Genomic DNA, 18,493 nt, shown 5'->3' on the forward strand with positions numbered 1-18,493 from the left:
ACAGAGACTGCCTCACCTGGAGAACCACCCCATAATGCAGCCACCAAACCCAAGCAGTACTGCTGATGCCAAGAAGTGTTTACTGGCAGGAACCAGACATGGATGTCTCCTTAGAGGCTCTCCCAGAGTCAAATAGACACAGATGAAAATGCTTGCAGCTAAACATCAGACTGAACATGGGGACCCCAATGAAAGAGCTAGAGAAAGGACTGAAATAGCTGAAAGGTTTGTACCCTCATGAGAAGAACAACATCATTATCAGCCAAGGCACTGAGATGGAGAGGGTGATTGGAAGAGGGAGCACCTTTGTGGAATCAAGTTGAGAGGGAGGAGGGAGGGGAGTGGGGGGAAGGGCATAACATTTGAAATGTAAATATAGAGAATATCTAATAAAATTGAAAAAAAGAAAGAAAGAAGGAGGCAGGAGTGGAGACACACACACACTCTCAGGCAAGTGGCACAGAAATTTCACCTGCTAACTTAGTGAATTTGAGACTAGTCTGGGTGAAATGAGACTCTGTTTCAAAAAAATAAAAGTCAAAACAACTGCAAACAATTTATACAAAGAAACATTACATTAACAACATTATGAGCTTTTTTGGAAGTATAGACAAACTGCCTCCCAGTTATTTGTTTATAGTTAGTTCTGTTCTCCTCATTGGTCAGACAAGCTTCTGCAGCAGGCAAAAGTTCTGACCTTTAGAACTGTGGGTTTCTGGGGAGGGAACAAATAAGTAGAACTTAGAATTCTAGGACACGCCCCCCATTATATCTCAAAATGGCTGAAATAACCGATTCCAGAAAACACTATGGAAGAAGAAAACAATGTGTATAGAGACATATTAACTTTCTTCTGGCAGTGGTTATGCACATCTGTAGTGATGGTGATGGTAGGCAGATTAAGAATTCTGATGCAGATGTAGAAGTCTCAGATCTTCCTGCACCATGCCTACCTGGATCCATGCTTCCAGCCATGATGATAATGGGCTGAACCTCGGAATCTGTAAGGCAGCCCCAATTAACTGTTGTCTTTTATAAGAGTTGTCGAGGTCTTGGTGTCTCATTTCACAGCAATGGAATCCTAACTAAGACACCTTCCTAAAGCACAGAGAATGAGTCGACCTCCTTGTCATTTCCAGCTTCTAGAGGTTTCCAGTATTTATCTATGGTCTCCTACACCATCTGTCTGCCTCACATGCATATGTCTCTGGTATATGGCTTCTGCCTCCACATCTGTTTCTCTTCAGATCCCTCTTCAACTTTTAATTACCCCATGATTATGTAAAGGCCACCCAGTCAATCAGGATGACAGCCCTGTTTTAAGGTTAACTGTCTCATTTCTGTCTGTTTAGACCTACTTTTTCTTTGCTCTGTAACATAACGTATTCATGAATTCTGTGGGGCAGGAATATGAACATTTGTCACTTCCTGGGGGGGGGTATTTTTCCCACAACTGAATGTTCTCTAACATCAGCTTTTGTTAGTAGTAACACAAACCCCCTTTTCATCTCCCCATGAACACACAGAATGAGTTCACATTGCCACCCCCTGTCACTAATCAGTCTCATTAATTTCATGTAGCTTAAGTACCTGGCAATTCCGTATATCTTCCAAAGGAGTAATGTATGCACTTTCACATGCTGAAATGCTGAAATAAAATGTAAGGTTATATCCTATTATAAATGTCTTCACAGTTGGGATATTCTTGTGCTTTCCCTGCCTGCATTTCTTTCTCCTCCGCTTTTCTCCCCACTTTTTTGTTTGTTTGTTTGTTTCCTTTTCTTCTTTTGAAAAATCACTTGAGTTTGACCTTCAGATTTTTAAAGCAGTTGTAAAAAAGCGGTTGGCAAGCTGGATGTCGGTGGTGCACACATTTAATCCCAGCACTCAGAAAGCAGAGGCAGGCAGGTCTCTATGAGTTTGAGGTCAGTCTGGTCTACAGCTTGAGTTCTAGGACAGCCCAGTGACTACAAATAGAAACCCTGTCTCAATGAAAGAAAGAGGAAGGGAGGGGGAAGGAGGGAAGGGGAAGGGAGGGACAACAGTATTAGTGGTATTAATATGGAGAGCAGTTGAACCACAATCAGGAAGCTGACAGCTTGAAATGTCTAAGAAACTTCTTCAGGGCTAATTGAAGTGTTCAGTCCAAAAATACCTGTTGAACTCCACCCATTCTGATCTGCAGCTATCTTGGATGTTATGGTGAATGCTGCTGGGCTGTAGGGCTGCTGCCAGTGAAAATATTGACCTTGTGTGTCATTTCATTTATTTCAGTTTTACTAAGAAACTGTTGCAGGTCTGTGGCCAGAGAAGGAAGTAAAGCTTACCAAATAAAAACGTCGTTTGTTAGTTCCATAGAAAAATACCAAAAATAAAAGCAAAACCTCAAATCCAAAATAAACTGAACCAAAATTTTATGCATAAAAATGTGAAAAATCTGTCCTACTTTTGTCTTGGCTTTTAAATAATAATTTGGACAGAATTTTTAAAAAATCATGATTGCATTCTTTGTAGCCCTTTTAATTTCTGCTTATGATTACTAGTGAAATATCACCAAAATCTTCCACAAGTTTATGACTGTTTATATAAATACATAGTAAACTAGAAGCTTTCAGGGTTGTTTTATTCTCTGTAATTTTTTAAAATAGAGTAAATCCCATCCTCGATACAAGACAAAACAAACACCTGTTTTGTTTGTTTTAACTTCTCTCTCAAAGCAACTAAGTGTTCTGCTTTAAGTTTCTCTTCCAGCAAGTCTACCCTCCCCTCCTCTTCCCTCCCATACATCCCTTCCCCTCCCCTTTCCTCTCCTTCTTTCTCCTTCCCTCCCCTCTCCTCCCATCCCCTCCCCTCTTACCTCTTTTTATTTTTTTTCCTTAGACACATAGTGGTGCTGATGTGGGTGATATTGGTGTTAGAAAAATGTTGGCAATTGTTGTGAAACACCCTCCCCTGCTCCTTACAACTATTTAACAGTTGGTTTCTATGGATAGAAAGAAGACATCACAACGTTCAGAAAGACTTAAATAAAGATAATCTATGGAAGTCTTATTCCCTGGATGTCCCAAGCAAGAAACATCCAAATAATATCTTAGAAATCTATATGCACATTCTAACTAAAGTATGGTCTCTGATTATAAGAAATTGCCACTCAACAATTCCAATGGGAGGGTGGTATCTCAGTGAATAACTGAAGGGGCTCACTCACCAATCTTCATAAGCTTCTTTTTCTTGTAAAAAAAAACAAACCATTCTCCCAGGATTGTTTTACTTAATGCCCATGGTATTGCTATATGTCCATGCCAAGAGCTATTATAATTTTATAAATAAAGGAAACTGAATACAAAGTTATTTACAGAGAAAAATATACTTCCCAAATAAAGTGAAAGGCAAAAGACCAATAATCTGGTTAGAAGTATGATGTCATTCACTTCTTTGTTCATAAACTAATTCAGTACTTAGTATGTAAGTAAAGTGGCAAGTTAAATGTTGAAATGCTGGGATCAACAAGACAGGTATCTGCTCCCTTGAGAATACTTTGGGAAAGAGGAGATGACAAAAGGTAGGATAATTGTTGACAAAGAAATGAAAGGAGCCCAAATAAAGAGGACAGCTGTGCTAAGTGGAAGGCTCAGGGACAGCCTGAGCTGAGACCTTGCAAGTTAAATCCTTAGGCAGTGTGTGGCAGGAGAAGGTGGAAGGGCAATGTAAACTTTGTGTGCACGAATGCAAAGATAAGTGCTGTGCAATGTAGGTGGACTAGAGAAGTGAAGCAGACTGTGATGATTTTGTATATGTTTGGCCCAGGAAGTGGCACTATTAGAAGGTGTGGCCCTGTTGGAGTACGTGTGTTACTGTAGGCATGGGTTTTTAGATCCTAATCATAGCTGTCTGGAAGTCAATCTTCCACTAGCAGCCTTCAGATGAAAATGTAGAACTCTCAGCTCCCCCGAACCATGTCTGCTGTGATGCTGCCATGTTCCTGCCTTGATGATAATGGACTATGGACTGAACCTCTGTAAGCCAGCCCCAATTAAATGCTGTCTTTATAAGACTTGCTTTGGTCATGATGTCTGTTCACAGCAATAAAACTCTAAGACACAGACAAAACATTTGTGGAAAGTTTTTTGGCAGCATCTAAGCACATGGTGTTTTGGTTTTCCTTCTGAGCCGGGATCTTACTATGTAGATCTGGATGACTATGTAGACCACACTAGCCTCAAACTCACAGGGATCTACCTGTCTCTGCTACCTGAGTGAGTATTGGGATTAAAGGCCCAGACCACACACCTCTCAAAGCAGATCTTACATGCATTTTAATTTGTTTATGAGAGACCAGACAACCAATGGTTCAAGCTCCATCTTAGAGGACCTGACCTAAGGTTGAGCATGTGTTAACCAACAAGCCTGGACATAACACTAGTTTCCAGGTTACTTGCCAACAGCATGTAGACCTAGCATTAGTTTCCAAGTCACTCCCTAACAAACTACCAATCAGGCAAGCAGAAGTTATGTTTATGGTTTGGCTTCCAGCATCAGCAAAGCGTTTTAAAGGGCAATACTAGTTCTCCAATCACACGTGTGCCAAGCTGAAAACTCAGTTGCTTGTTTGCCTCTATAAATACTTGCTTGAAACTGCTTCAATCTTCCGTTCTGCTGGTCAGAGTCAGCAAGTGAGCCCAAGTTCAAGCTTGAGTAAAACAGACCTTAGTGCAATTGCATCGGAATCAGTTCCTTGGTGGTCTTTTGGGGTTTGGAATCCTGAATGGGCACAATACTTGGAAAAGTTCACTTTTTTCTTCCAGGGCTACAAGAAAAGTTCCCATGTAGCTCAGATTACACAGGGTGATATAACACTTTCCTCCTCTGTCAAATCTGGCATAGCCTTCCTAGTGGTAGAATGACATGGTTTCTACCCCTAGGACAGGACAGCAGGCATGGGTCTTCAAGAATGTTGATGGCTGCAATGGGCATAAGGCTTGCTTGTATAATAATGCAGATATAGTCATGTTTCTCCTTTGAGGAAAGTCCTCCCTGTTAATGTTAATGACTCCATGATAATTAGAAACAGCAGGATTCCTGGAGTTGAGGGTGTGTTTGTCTTTAGCAAAAACATGGGGACCTTCTGGATAGCCCTAAGGCTGTGGAAAAGAACTCCAAAAATGAATTTGAAACTATGTAATTTCTCAACTATGTAAAATATAAGAATGTAATATGAATTGTATAAGGAGTTTCATAGATCTAAAGGAGCAGAGGCAGCTGTGCCTCTTATGAGTCAATTTGTCAGAAAGATACTAAAGAAGGAGATAAAGAGATTAAGGGAGTGGTAATCTCAGGAGATCCCACCCAACTAAGTTTTCTGTTTAAATTTACAAGGACAGGCAAATTCTCGAGTTAAGGCCTAACCTGGGACAGACTAAGATTAGAAATGGCATCTTCAGAACGGGGTCCCACCCAGCTAGTTTATCGTCTGTACAGAGGCAGGCAGATCTCTGAATTCTTTTGCAACGTTTTAAAAAAAATGTGCTCTTGTCTCCTAAGAAGGTGCTGGGTCATGGGATAGTCAAAGGGAAGCCTGAGATAAAAATTTGATATGTAAAATAAAAGACTGGGCTTTTGGTCTGCAAGAAAAGAGCTGTACAGGGAGAGTTTTTAGAATAGCAAGAGAAAGCTGTGTCTAGCAGAGCAGAACACCAAGAGCAATCTGAAAAGCTGTCTGCAGTAGAACCAAGAGAGGGAGATAAATCTGGAATGCCATCTTGAACAGAACATAGGCTGTCAGCTTGGACTCACAAATTGACTGCCAGTCATTTCTTTCACTGTTCTCAAACATGCTTTCTCTCAGAACCCCTCTTCGAGCTAAGGCTAGTCCTCGGCACACCCCTAAAGGCGAAGCAAGCATGGGATCCCTCCAGTGTAACTGCTCCCCTTCCCTTTGCCTATCACTCAGGCAGTGCTGCTCCTTTTCAGATGTTTTTCCTACTCTGCAAATAGTTTGCAATAGTTTTCCAGTCCCTAGAATAGTAATAGGAAACTAACACACAGAAAAGCGAATGCATCACTCACTGGGCTGTATTGAAGAAATAAGATAAGGGATTTTTTAATTGGTAAGTTTATTTATTTACATTTCAAATGTTATCCCCCATCCCAGTTTCTCCTCTACAAACCCACATCCCATTTTCCTCCCTGATAATCATAAGTTTTAATTTAAAAAGTTTATTTTGGTAAAATAATTTTTTCCAGCCATCCTAACATGTACTAATGGCACATGTCCCCTTGGGAGTGGATAGTGGTGGGAAGCCATCTCAGTTCCCCCAGGGACATGCCTGGGGAGGAAGTTGGCGTACTTCTGTAGTACAAAGATTGTGGCTGTACCAGTAAAACCTGTTTTGGCAGAGGACAGCAGTCAAAGCTGAGATTGTGCTCTTTTTCCCCTGTTAATCTACTCCTGGTTTCAGTTCCTCAAGTCTGGGAGTAGCAGGCAGGTAGTGTGACTGACCCTTTCCCATGAAGCTTTTGGTTGTTGATTGTTGCAGTAATGAGAGAATGTGGTGCTATAGACAAGACATGCTTCCTTTTGTAGCTCTGCCAGGTCACTGCTTGCTTTGCAGAATGAAGCCTTTGGCCAAGTATTCAGGTAAGGTAGTTCAAACAAAACTCTGACAGAGAGGAGATGCCTGTGCTCTTGAGGCTTCATCTGCTGTGTTCTGGATTTGCTGGCCAGAGCTTCTCTTAGTTGTGTCTGATGCAGGGAAAGCAGTGTCTGACCAACAATGCCTGGTGCACTTATCTGTGAGCAGCATTAGAGTATATGAGGTTAGGGCCTTGGAGATGGCCTGGCAGGTAAAGGTGTTTGCTGTTAAGCCAGATGAACTAATTGTCATCTTCAGAATTTATAGGTAGAAGTAGAAATGAATTTCTACATAGGTATATGTAACAGAGTGATAATTGAATAGCCCCAGACTCTGAAACTCTCTTAATATTTTAAAACTTAATATTAGTAGGCTTGATGTAATGGTACAGACTGAGAAACCAGAATTTGATAGGTAGAAATACCAGAATCTTGAGTTTAAATCCAGCTCTGGCTACATAGTGAGATACTATCTCAGCATAACAAAACTAAGCCCCACATGCTGGCCTTAACCTTTGATCCCAGCACTTGGAAAGCAAAGACAAGCAGATCTCTGTGAATTTGAGGGCAGCCTGGTCTACAAAAGAAAGACCTGTATAAAATTAAACAAATAAACAACCATACTGACACCCAAACTAACCCAAACAACTTCAAACATAACCCACATTCTTTATTTAGAGAAGGCCAAGTATGGCATCACACAACTTTACTCTCAGCTCTTAGAAAGCAAAAGCAGATGAATGTCTGAGTTTGAGGCCAGCGTGGTCTAAGGAGTGAATTACAGGACAGTTGATTACATAAAGAAACCCTTTCTCAAAAAACCAAAATCAAAACCAAACTACCACCATCACAAAAACAGCAATAACAAACATGCTGGTCCAATACTTGATGACCCTTCTTTGCCTGGTGATATGGAATCACAGCCCAAGATCAGGCAGTTGCTGAGTGCAGAACAGAAGTCAATCACCATCCATGAAGCAATCAACTCTAGGGCAGAAGTGATGGCTGGGAGGGTACAGACCTTTGAGCCACCAAGCCAGGGGACTTGAGTTTAATCCTGAAGATAAGAGGAGGAAAGACTTCTCCCAAACTGCTCTCTGACATCCCTTTCTATACACAATGGCATGTCAATGACTGTGAAAACACACATACAAAACAAATAAATTAAGTGCATAAAAATGTAGAAGCGTATCAACTCTGTATGTTAAGTTATATGATACCAGTGTGTTCTTTAATATCTGTATTCTTAAATGGAAATGGAATTTTAAGAATTTAACTATAAACACATTAAAAATTAATTTCTCAGGGAGCCAATTTTTTTTTCTTACAACATAGGTTCTAAATAACCCCAAGTATGTGTGATTTGAACACAGAGGCTACAGAAGTAGAAGCAAACCCACCAAAAAAAAAAAAAAAAAAAAAAAAATCACAAAACTGTTATGTAACACATTTGGCTTTTCTTATATTCTACCATTTTCTTAAGTGTACCTATCATCTAGGCCAGATTTTTAGAAAAGAACATGGCAGGTGGTAAAATAAGGTTTAAACAACTAGAAAAGCAATACAAAGCAGAGTTCTAGCTACCTATCCATTAGCATATATCTTGTAAAAATAGAGCTGGAAATGTACTTTATCTTTGGAACTGATGGATGTCAATTACAATAGTGACAGTTTTACTGTTTGAATACAGCAGGGACAGTCTATGCAAAGGCTGGGAAAGTGTCTTTTCCTTTTCAGACTCAGTGGTTTGAGATTATTACTGTTCAGCAAACAGTTGTAAATTAGGCCACAATTTCAATGACTAGAAGTATTCTAAGAGAGTGTGTTGGTGAATACATCTCAAAATACCATGTTTCTCCTGCTGCTTCATTGTCTGGTGACTTGTTTCCCTCTGACACACTCAGCTCAGGTTTCATGTCACAGTACCAAATATGAAATTTGCTGGTTTCCAAGTAACTAGCTCAAGTGGTACATGCAGAGCTTCCTCTAAGTGCTAGGAGATAGCCCTTGGGTCCTATCTTTAGTATATATGGTCTCCCAACCTACCTACCAACCAACCAATCAAAGCATACACCAAACAAACAAACAGCCAAAACACCAACCAACCAACTCACCCCCCCATCCCAACCAAATAACCAATCAACAAAACCGCTAACCCATCAAACAACCAAAACCAAAACATTTGTTGCTTTTCTTGATACTGTAGTGAAATATTCCAATAAACAACTTAAGGATGGGGTTTATTTTGGCTCCTAATATGTGGTGCAGTGCATCATAGGGAGAAAGCCATGGAAGCAGCCTCTTGAGAGAGCTGGTCACATTACATCTGGTCAAGGAACAGAGAGAGGTGAATGCTCCTGCTTGGTTAGCTTTCTTCTTTTTATGCAGTTCAGGAGAACTGAGAAGGAATGGTGCTGTCTGATTTTAGAACAGGTCTTCCAACTTTCAATTGACCTAATCATGATAATCCTTTAAAGGTGTGCCCTGAGACTTGCTTTATGAATGTAGATGCTGCCCAGCTAACAGTCAATATTCAACCTCACACCACCTAATAAACCAGAGAGACCCTTTGCCTTTCAACCAATATAGTAAATGCTATTTTCTTTCTATAGAAATCATTATCTTTCATATATCTCAACATCACTCAGGATAAGATTCTGTTTTGTTATGTGTGGACCTATGAATGACAATTGGGGACAATAGGTTTCCTTTAGAATAGCAATGTTTTTGGAGCTCTTTTCGTAGACAGGGTTGAGCTTCAGGAAGAGCATGGCCTAAGTACAGCTATTTTGTATTGTATTCTAAAGGCTGCTGTGGTATTTAGGACAAGGGAGAGGTAGGAAAGTCCAGGCACTGAGAGACATTTCACATACTATTTTATTTAAGGATGCCTTACATGAAACTCTCCAAGTTATGTATTACGCTTAGTTTATAGATAGAAATCTGGTACTCAAGAACGTTAATGGGATGGCCAAAACCAGGTGGCAGAGGTAGAGTTTCAGGTCCCATTTCTCTCTCCCAAGGTCAGTGCTGTCAACACAGTTTTTAAGTAGTACTCACAAACTGGAGCAGAAATCCTGGAGTTTGGGCCAATGTGAGTTTTATTTTAAATGTAACAGCACCAGACCAACCCCAACAGCCAAGAGTTGGCTTTGATTCATCTAAAGTTTGACAATCACGAGCTTATGATCATGTCCACTATCACCATCTATTCATTTAATTAATTAATACTTGAAATGATATTTGGTCAGACAACTGAGCCCAAGAAAATGACTTTTTTTGTTGTGTTTTGTGCAAAGCAATAACATTTTGAATTGGCCCATATTATATAGTAGTTTGCTATAATGATTTGTCCTTTAAAGTTTGAATCTGTCCCTAAGTAATTGGTATACCAGGAATGAGATAGTTATAGGGAAAATTTGCATTTAAGTGCACACTATTTCATAGGCTAGACAAGGTAGGTGAATTCATGAAAACATCATACATTTGAACTGAATATTGTAGGGATACTACAAAACTTAAATTCATATATCACAAGTTCAAAAAAGGGCTCTCACACAGCCATATGAAGTGATACAACTCTGTGTTGACTTCACATTTCCTTCTACCAATTCATTCCCACTTACAAAACTATGATCCCTTCATAAATAAACTTCAGTTCTTGTACAATACAAATTATGTATTTTAACTCCTTAATACTACCACCTTTTTAGTATATTTTTTAAATGTTATGTTGACATTTTGTGGATACTACATTCTAATGTTGTGTTGTTTGAGTGGTATGGGTAATTTTAGGAAAATTTGTGTCACCCTGAAGCAAATGAAGTACAACTTGAGCAAACTAACAACTGTTTTAACCTTATTTCAGGACATTCTCTTTTACAATTACATATATTTTTTATCTCATTAGTAACACCAAAATGAATTTGAAGTGTTTACTATCAGAGCAGACAGGCTTTAAAGTATTTATCAGGAGCATGGTACAGGCACTAGAGTGTAATTCTGGGGTTGAGGATCAGGCATTCATGGTACTTGGTGTGAAAACTGGTTTATTTGTCAGCTTGTCACAACCTGGAATCACCTGAGAGTCTGACTGAGCAGTTGTCTACATTGGTTTCCTGGGAATATGTCTGTGGGAAACTGCCTTAATTAAGCTAATTGATGTGGTAAGACCCATTCCACTTTGGGTACTACTCCTAAGGCAGGGTGTTCCAATCTGTATGTGAGTAGAGAAATAGAGTTGAGCACATGCAAGCTACATGCATACATTTGTTTCACTCTAGTCTTGACTGTCATTGTGTTGTGGCTACATGTTTTATGATCCTGAAACCCTGACCTCTCTACTCTGATGGACTATAACCTAGAATTGCAAGTGAAAATAAACATTTTTTCCATAAGCTGCTTTTTGTCAGTCTATTTTCATCACAGAATCAAATGCCATTAGAACAGTTAGCTCCATTAATTTTAGACAAGCCTGGGCTATAGGAGATCCTTTCTTGGAATATCCCTCTGTCTCTGTCTCTGTCTCTGTCTCTGTCTCTGTCTCTCTCTCTCTCTCACTCTGTGTATGTGTGTTTGTATCAGTTTTCATATTGACCCATTTTATTCAAATGTACATTGTGTACTTTAAATAATAAAATATATGAATCTCTACTCAAAAGCACTGTAAGAAAATAATTTGCATTTCTTTTGCTTTTTTAGTATTTTTAGTATTATCTCTTTTTGTTGATTAAGTATCACAGTAGTAGACAATTACATAAAAATTGACCAAATCGTCCTCTGCACAGAACCAACTTTGTTGATATTCACCAAAAGAACATCTCAAAGAGAGAGAGAGAGAGAGAGAGAGAGAGAGAGAGAGAGAGAGAGAGAGAGAAAGAGAAACTTGACATCACACATGCAAAAGATCAAACCCAAGCATCTTATTTATTGTCATCAATATTTCTTTGAAAGGAACAATGTTATTTGTTCCTTTCATAGTTTAGTGCCTCATACTACATGGCTCCTGGGTTTGGCCAGACTTGGGTGGTGGTGGAATGCAAAAAGGACAGACACAAACACATGCCCAGAGAAGCTGGGATTGGGTGGACTGGACTCTCTGATGGAGAAGCAGTTATACCCCAGAAGAGCAACATGTTTATTAGATGCAGGTGAAAAAGAAGGCAGGGGTGCTACATATAGCTGAAAAGGGAAGTGAGGCTATTATATATAGTTGAGCAGGAAGAGAGGGCTATTATATACAACTGAACAGGAAGGCGGGGTTTTTACAAATAGATAAACAGGGAGGCAGGGTCATTACATATAATCAAGGTTCAGGGTTGTTATAAAGATCTGAACAAGGATGCAGGTTTAGTTAACTTTGGTAGGGGATTAGTCTGTGATGCCATAAACCACCAGGAGGAGAAGGTTACAGGGGACATATTCTGCACACAGTCAACATTTGCACTTGGACACAAGGAAGGGTCTTCGTTTAACACTCTGAGCTTACCCAAGGGAGGTTTTGCTTACCATGGCACCGAGGCACTGGTCCTTGACATGGCTGTGTCCCTGTTAGCAGTATACATTTGTTTGATAGTTTTCTTACTCTGTTTAGGACAGTACTTTTTGCATCTTTTGGTTTTTATTTTTCATTATTTATAAAGAACGCTGTCTGTCCAACTCTATCAGTGATTGCCATTTTCCTTTATACAAAGAGGAAGACTTACCTGGTGGTTAGCTATGCGCCCGTGTCATTGACATAACTGAGAAAGACATGAAAGCAGCTGTTTTTATGTGATGCAAAGCACTTGAGGGCCAGGTCTGTCTCTACCACACCCAATGCAAACCAAAGCCCCAGGCAAGGTACCCTGTGAACACATGCTAACAGCCATGCTGATGTATGCTCTGAAGACAGAGTCTTTATCCTGAGAGGACTTATTTGTTGACCTTCAATAGAGTTGGCTTCCTATTTATAGGGGGGAGGGGTGTCATATAGCCTTCATCATTCTGAATCCAGTCAGTGCCTCAAACACTCTAAAACTCAACAGATTTTGTTTTCTAGTCATTTGTCTGTGTCCTATTGAGGTTATTTTTTTTTTTTTTTTTAATGGCTAGATTATTTTCAGGAATGAAACTAAGTTATCTGATGGGTTAGAGTGCCTTTCAAGAAGAAATCAATGGATACTGGATTTGTTCTTGTTAATGAAGTTTCAGAGGCTGTACAGGTTTTCTAATATGAGGCAAGGACCACAGTGAAAGAAGCATCAACTGAAAAGATAAAAAGAGGATTAAACCTTGGAGTAGAATTTCTTTTGGTTTTAAAGAGACACATCTATGACAGTATCTTTTCCTGCTGACCTACACGGAACACAATGTTCAGTGGCATTTTCTTTTTCATGCTTAGAAAATATGCTCCATTGCTACAACTAAGAAGTTGAATAAAGTAATTATGTTTTATAACTCCCTTCTTATTTTTAAAAATAACATTTCTGAGATTTAGAAATCAGTGTAATATCATGAAGCAAGACCCTCTAAGCTGAGAATACTGGTAGGCAGATCAACTTTCAAACTGAGAATATGCCAGGATGTAGTTTTAGATCTACATGCAAGATGGCTTTCTGAACCATAAGGTGTACAAGAAGAACATAGACAAATAATTTTTATGGCTAAAGAAAGAAATTGGAGCATTTCACAGTGGTGTAATCTAGCACTTGAGAAGTGGAGAGTGGAGATCATAAATTCCAGGCTAACCTGGACCTCTCAGTGAGTTTAAGCCAGGAAAGTCTGTAAAGTGAGACTTGTCTCCAAAAAGAAATAGTAAGCAAGGTGAAGGTGGTACCCACCTTTAATCTCAACACTCAGGAGGCAGGCAGGCAGGCTTCTATCAGTACTAGGCCAGAATAATTACAGAGTGGATCCCAGGACAGCCAAGACTACACAGAGAAACCCAGCCTCAAAAAACCAAAACCAAATAATCAACCAAACCAAAACCAAAAATCCAGTCCTTCTCACTCAAATGATGTTTTGCATCAAGTCATTTATTTATTGATATCCTTCCCAAACTCTGTTACTTCATGACATGGTGGTGAAGGCCATGTCTTTGTAGTAATGAAAGTGCTGTAAGGAAGTAACAGCCCCCGATGGCTCTTTAAAGCATTTAACAATTAAAGGTGACTTGTTTAGAACACATTTATCCCAAACAACAACATAGTGGAACTCTGAAGTTTTATCACTGTGATTATTCATTGCTTATTATTTTGTTGGTGGTGCACGCAGCCTCTGCTTTTCCAGCAGCACTGCCTGTCTTAGATTATGATCTGTCTTGACCTGAACTGTTCTCTAAATTGCTCTGAGCAATTAAATGCTTTGTAATCATGATAAAAAGCATCATTATAAGTGCGAGCCTGGATATCTACATGCAAAGCCACAACCTGTGAAAAGCAGCTATGTGGTCTCTGAGTGACAGCTGAACATGTTCTGGGATTGGAAGCAGTTGCAGCTGTTCAATCACCTATTTGAAACAATCACCTATGCATGTCTCTCAGTAGCTGAACTCCAGGCAAGCTGTGCACATGTGGGCTTGTAGTTATATCTGCCACCTACGTCTACCATAGAGAATACCTAGTAAATTGAATTATATTGTATCACCAGTTAATAGGTTTGTTAATCAAGGAATTTGGGGGGGGTAGACTTGATCTTTTAAATCTAAATCTAAGGTCTCTATCAGACTCATTAGTGGGACTTAGGAAGTGCTAGGCCAACAGAGTTTATACTTTGAAGCAATGATAATGTCATAAGCAACACCTTTAACTGACTTTCATAGACATTTGCTTAGTGTCTAGGACACAGCAGGTGATAGTCTTCCATAATCAACACAATACTGTTTTTTCTAAAATAAAACAGCTTTGCTAATGTGCTCAAAATTACAAGCACATGCATGTATGCATGTGTGTACATATTCCCATTCCCCAAATGAATGTACTGATCTTGATTCATTTTTCAGAATTAATACATTTTGGATCTTTTGTATTAAAACTGTTTATAAAAACATCTAAAAAAGATAAATATCATTAAAAATTATTTATCTCCTACTGTGTTCTCACTGTTGTGTTTGCTAATTAACACCAAAACATTTTTAATGAAACTTAAAAAAACTTGAAATAAGTGTATTAACATATACAAACTTCTGATACTATGAATAGTTTTCCTGAATCTTTTAAGCATGAGCATCTGCAATGACAAATAAGCTTTCAAATCACCTATAAGCTGACAAAGTTTATAAATTTCTTAAGTAAATCTCCCAAATTTAAGTTATTCTTTTATAATATATAAAACCTTTAAGTCTGCAATGGATAGTTAAAAAAAGAATCTCGAAATCTGAAAATAAAAAGTTACATTTCAGGGAGTGAAATCATCAAAGGCTATTTCTATAAACATAAACAGCTTAGAAAAACAAGAATGTTAAAAGCAAGCAGAATATCCTGACCCCTCAGTGGGACTCCGTGCCTATGAGCACATCTCATTACAGAGATCTTTCTAGTCTGGTGCTTTGGAAGCTCAAGGTTTGAACCTAGGCAGGTCAGTTCTCTCAAGGGCTGCTTTCTCTCATGTCAAAGAGGTTTGTCTTCAAAAAAAGCCTTTAAAGCCCTTTGTAAGTTTGTAAACACTATTAAATCACTATCTAGATACATGGCATGATTCTTAAGAATTATATAAATGCTTATATTAAAAATGTCTTGAATGTGCACTGTACTCTGGATTGCTATGTTGAAGAATCTCAGAGGCATTTCTCTCCTACTTCTGTGATAACCAATGACCACTGAAGGGGGTCTTATTTCTCTCAAAGACTGTAAATTCTCCTCAAATACTGATGGAGGAAAAAGTACATGAATATTTATAGTGAACACACACTCAAAATATCTTGATTCATAAGAATAGATCTATAGATAATATGCATCATTATGTACACAAAATGTGTTAAATTTAATGACCTCTAGAGCTCATCTAATTATATCGAACTCATTAAAGTATCTGAGTTTATCTGGAGTAAAATATATTTCAAAGATTGATGCTCATGGGTTAGACTGAAAAGGTCAAAGCTCTTAATTCATTCAGTGCAAATCACCTAATGATCTAGTGATGATTCTTGTTGGAGTTGTTCAGTGGAGGATAGGGAGAGTGATGTCAAAAGGTAGACTTTTCCACAACAGTTCATCTGGCAAATTTTAGACCAGTAAGTCATTAGGCAAGCACAAAAGCTTTGCACAAACAGATTTTTTTTTTCTGATTGTTGTCACACTATTTGCTGCTTTGAAAATGGAGGGGAAATCACTGTGCATGTCAGAGTTGGGAGTTTGATCATCTTCTAGATGTGAAATAACTGGCAGCACGGATCTGAAATCCAGGCACAAGAAGTCATCCTGAGTTTGATGCCCTTTTGTTTTGTGTTTTCTTGTTCTTATTTTGGTGCATTTCTGTTATCAGATATTACCTCAGTGCTAAAAAGAATTAAATAAAATAAATAAATATGATACACGTTAGGGATGCAAAGAGGAAATGAGTAAAACTAGATCATTACTTCTCCCCTGTGTGTGCTTGACTTTGTAGTCTTTCCGCTGATGCCTCTGTAAGCATCAGTACTGGTGCATGAAAAGCACAGACCTTCATCATCAGGCTGAACACCAATTATTTGTGTGTATTTAGTTTGCTTGGTTCTATCTATTGCTCTTCAGGTAAAGGCTGAGAAAGAAGTAGATTTAATGTATAGACAACTCTTATATCTTTGTATCTATTGCAATTAATAGCTAGGAAAGCAAGAAAGAAAAGATAAATTGACATTCTTTTTATTTTTCTTCCCACTTGCTTCTGTGAAAGTGGGATAGAGAAGGATTATTTTCTATCTAACTGAAACAGACAGACTATAGTGATTTCAAAATCCTTAGGCATTTCCCCAAAGTTTCTTTCAGTGAAAATTGATAAGAATAAAAATTATATGAAAAAAATGGCGGGGCCGTTGCTCTTGGCAGAGTTATCGGAATGCTTCCCTATGTCCAGCAACCTGTCAACTATTTTCCTCCAGATTGTAGGATTAGTATATAAGGCCAGATGCTTATCCTGTATATCACTAGGTAGTTATTTTTAGAATCAGACTGAGCATATGATTTGAGACTCCTAGGGGAGACTTTCGAAGATTTTACTTCCAAAAATCTGGTGGGATATTATAAAGTAGAATTCTTTTACAAAATACAGCTGGAAAAATGAAAATACAGTTTCAATACAGTTTAAAATGAGTCTCTGAGGCTTTCTCCACTAAATAAAAAGATTGCAAATTAAAAGCACTCAAAAATTGTAGTTGACATTCAGAAACTCATTAGCTACATTCTTCTCCACAAATCACCATAGCAATTAGTCTAAACTTTAATTGGTTAAAATTGTTCATCATTAAGATCTAGTTTTTTAAAAAGACATTTGCCTCTGTATCTCTGCCTTGGACTTAAATTTTTCTTTTAGAAATTAAAATTCTTATCGTTGACTAGTTTCTGACATGATTGAGCTCATTCGTTGCATTTCATCTGTCCAGAGATGGTAATCTTCCCTCTGACCTTCCTCTTTCTGGCTTTTTTGCATGGTAAAATGTCTGAAATCCCACACTAATACATTGCTCACTAATCTATATTTTCTAAGACAGTAAAGAATGTTTACAAAGTATACAATTTATACTCAGAAATTTCAAGTAGAAACATTGTCCACTTGGAACTTTAAATATGCTTGGTCCGGGGAGTGCTACTATTTGGAGATGTGGCCTTTTTGAGTAGGTGTGCCTCTGAGGCTGTAAGACCCTCTTCATAGCTTCCTGGAAGCCAGTCCTTTCCTAGTGGCCTTCAGATGAAGATGTAGAACTCTTAGCTCCTCTACACCATACCTGCCTGGACACTGTTATGTTCCTGCCTTGATGATAATGGACTGAACCTCTGAACCTGAAAACCAGCCCCAATTGAATGTTGTCCTTATAAGAGTTGCCTGGATCATAGTGTCTGTTCACTGAAGTAAAACCCTAATTAACTAAGACAATCAATTTTACTCTCTATATATGATATAGTCTTAACATTTTCATGCCAAGTTAATGTTCACAGTTTAAGATATTAATTTTTATTAAAATCGTATAGATGCCTTCTGTTGCTTTGTACTTTTATGTTCCTTTCTTCCATCTGTCATGTACTCGATAGCCATGTTTAAATTAATCTCGTATCTTCCAGTGCAGATACTATGGCAGAAATATGGAGTAAAAATGGGAAAAAGACATAATTTAAAAATACTTATGAAAAGCAAATTAACAAACAAACAAATTTGACTGTTAAGATAAAGAAGACAAACTGATTCAAAGGGTAAGGTAGAAACCTGTATAACCAGAGTGATTTTACCTTCTGAAAGACAGTGATGAAACAGATGGCAAGTAAAGGAGACCATGAGGTTGAGCTGAGTGTTCAGTGGTGTGTTTTCCCTCAGTGGGCAAAGGTGCCCATAGAGGACCTGAGGCATAGGACAGGCAAAGGCACACAATTCAGAGTGAGCAATCAGTCAACCTGGCTAAGATAGGAAGGTTCAAGACTGAAACAGGGACCAATTGATATGACATGAAGGCAACAAATCACTATGAGTTCTGGAAAAGAATCAGCAATGTTGAGCAGGAACAAAGGGTGCAAGATATAATTTCTTTTACTGGAAAGAAACATATTAGACAGTTGAAGATTTAGAAAGATAACATTTCCAAACCAAGATTTGGCTTACCATTAACAGAATTTGAACCAGCACAGAATAAATACAGAAACATGGACAGAGAAGTGCAATTGTTTCTGAGTTTACAAGATGTAGAATTCTACATGA

Source organism: Micromys minutus (assembly GCF_963924665.1).
Source record: "Micromys minutus genome assembly, chromosome: 15".
NCBI classification, from domain to species: domain Eukaryota; kingdom Metazoa; phylum Chordata; class Mammalia; order Rodentia; family Muridae; genus Micromys; species Micromys minutus.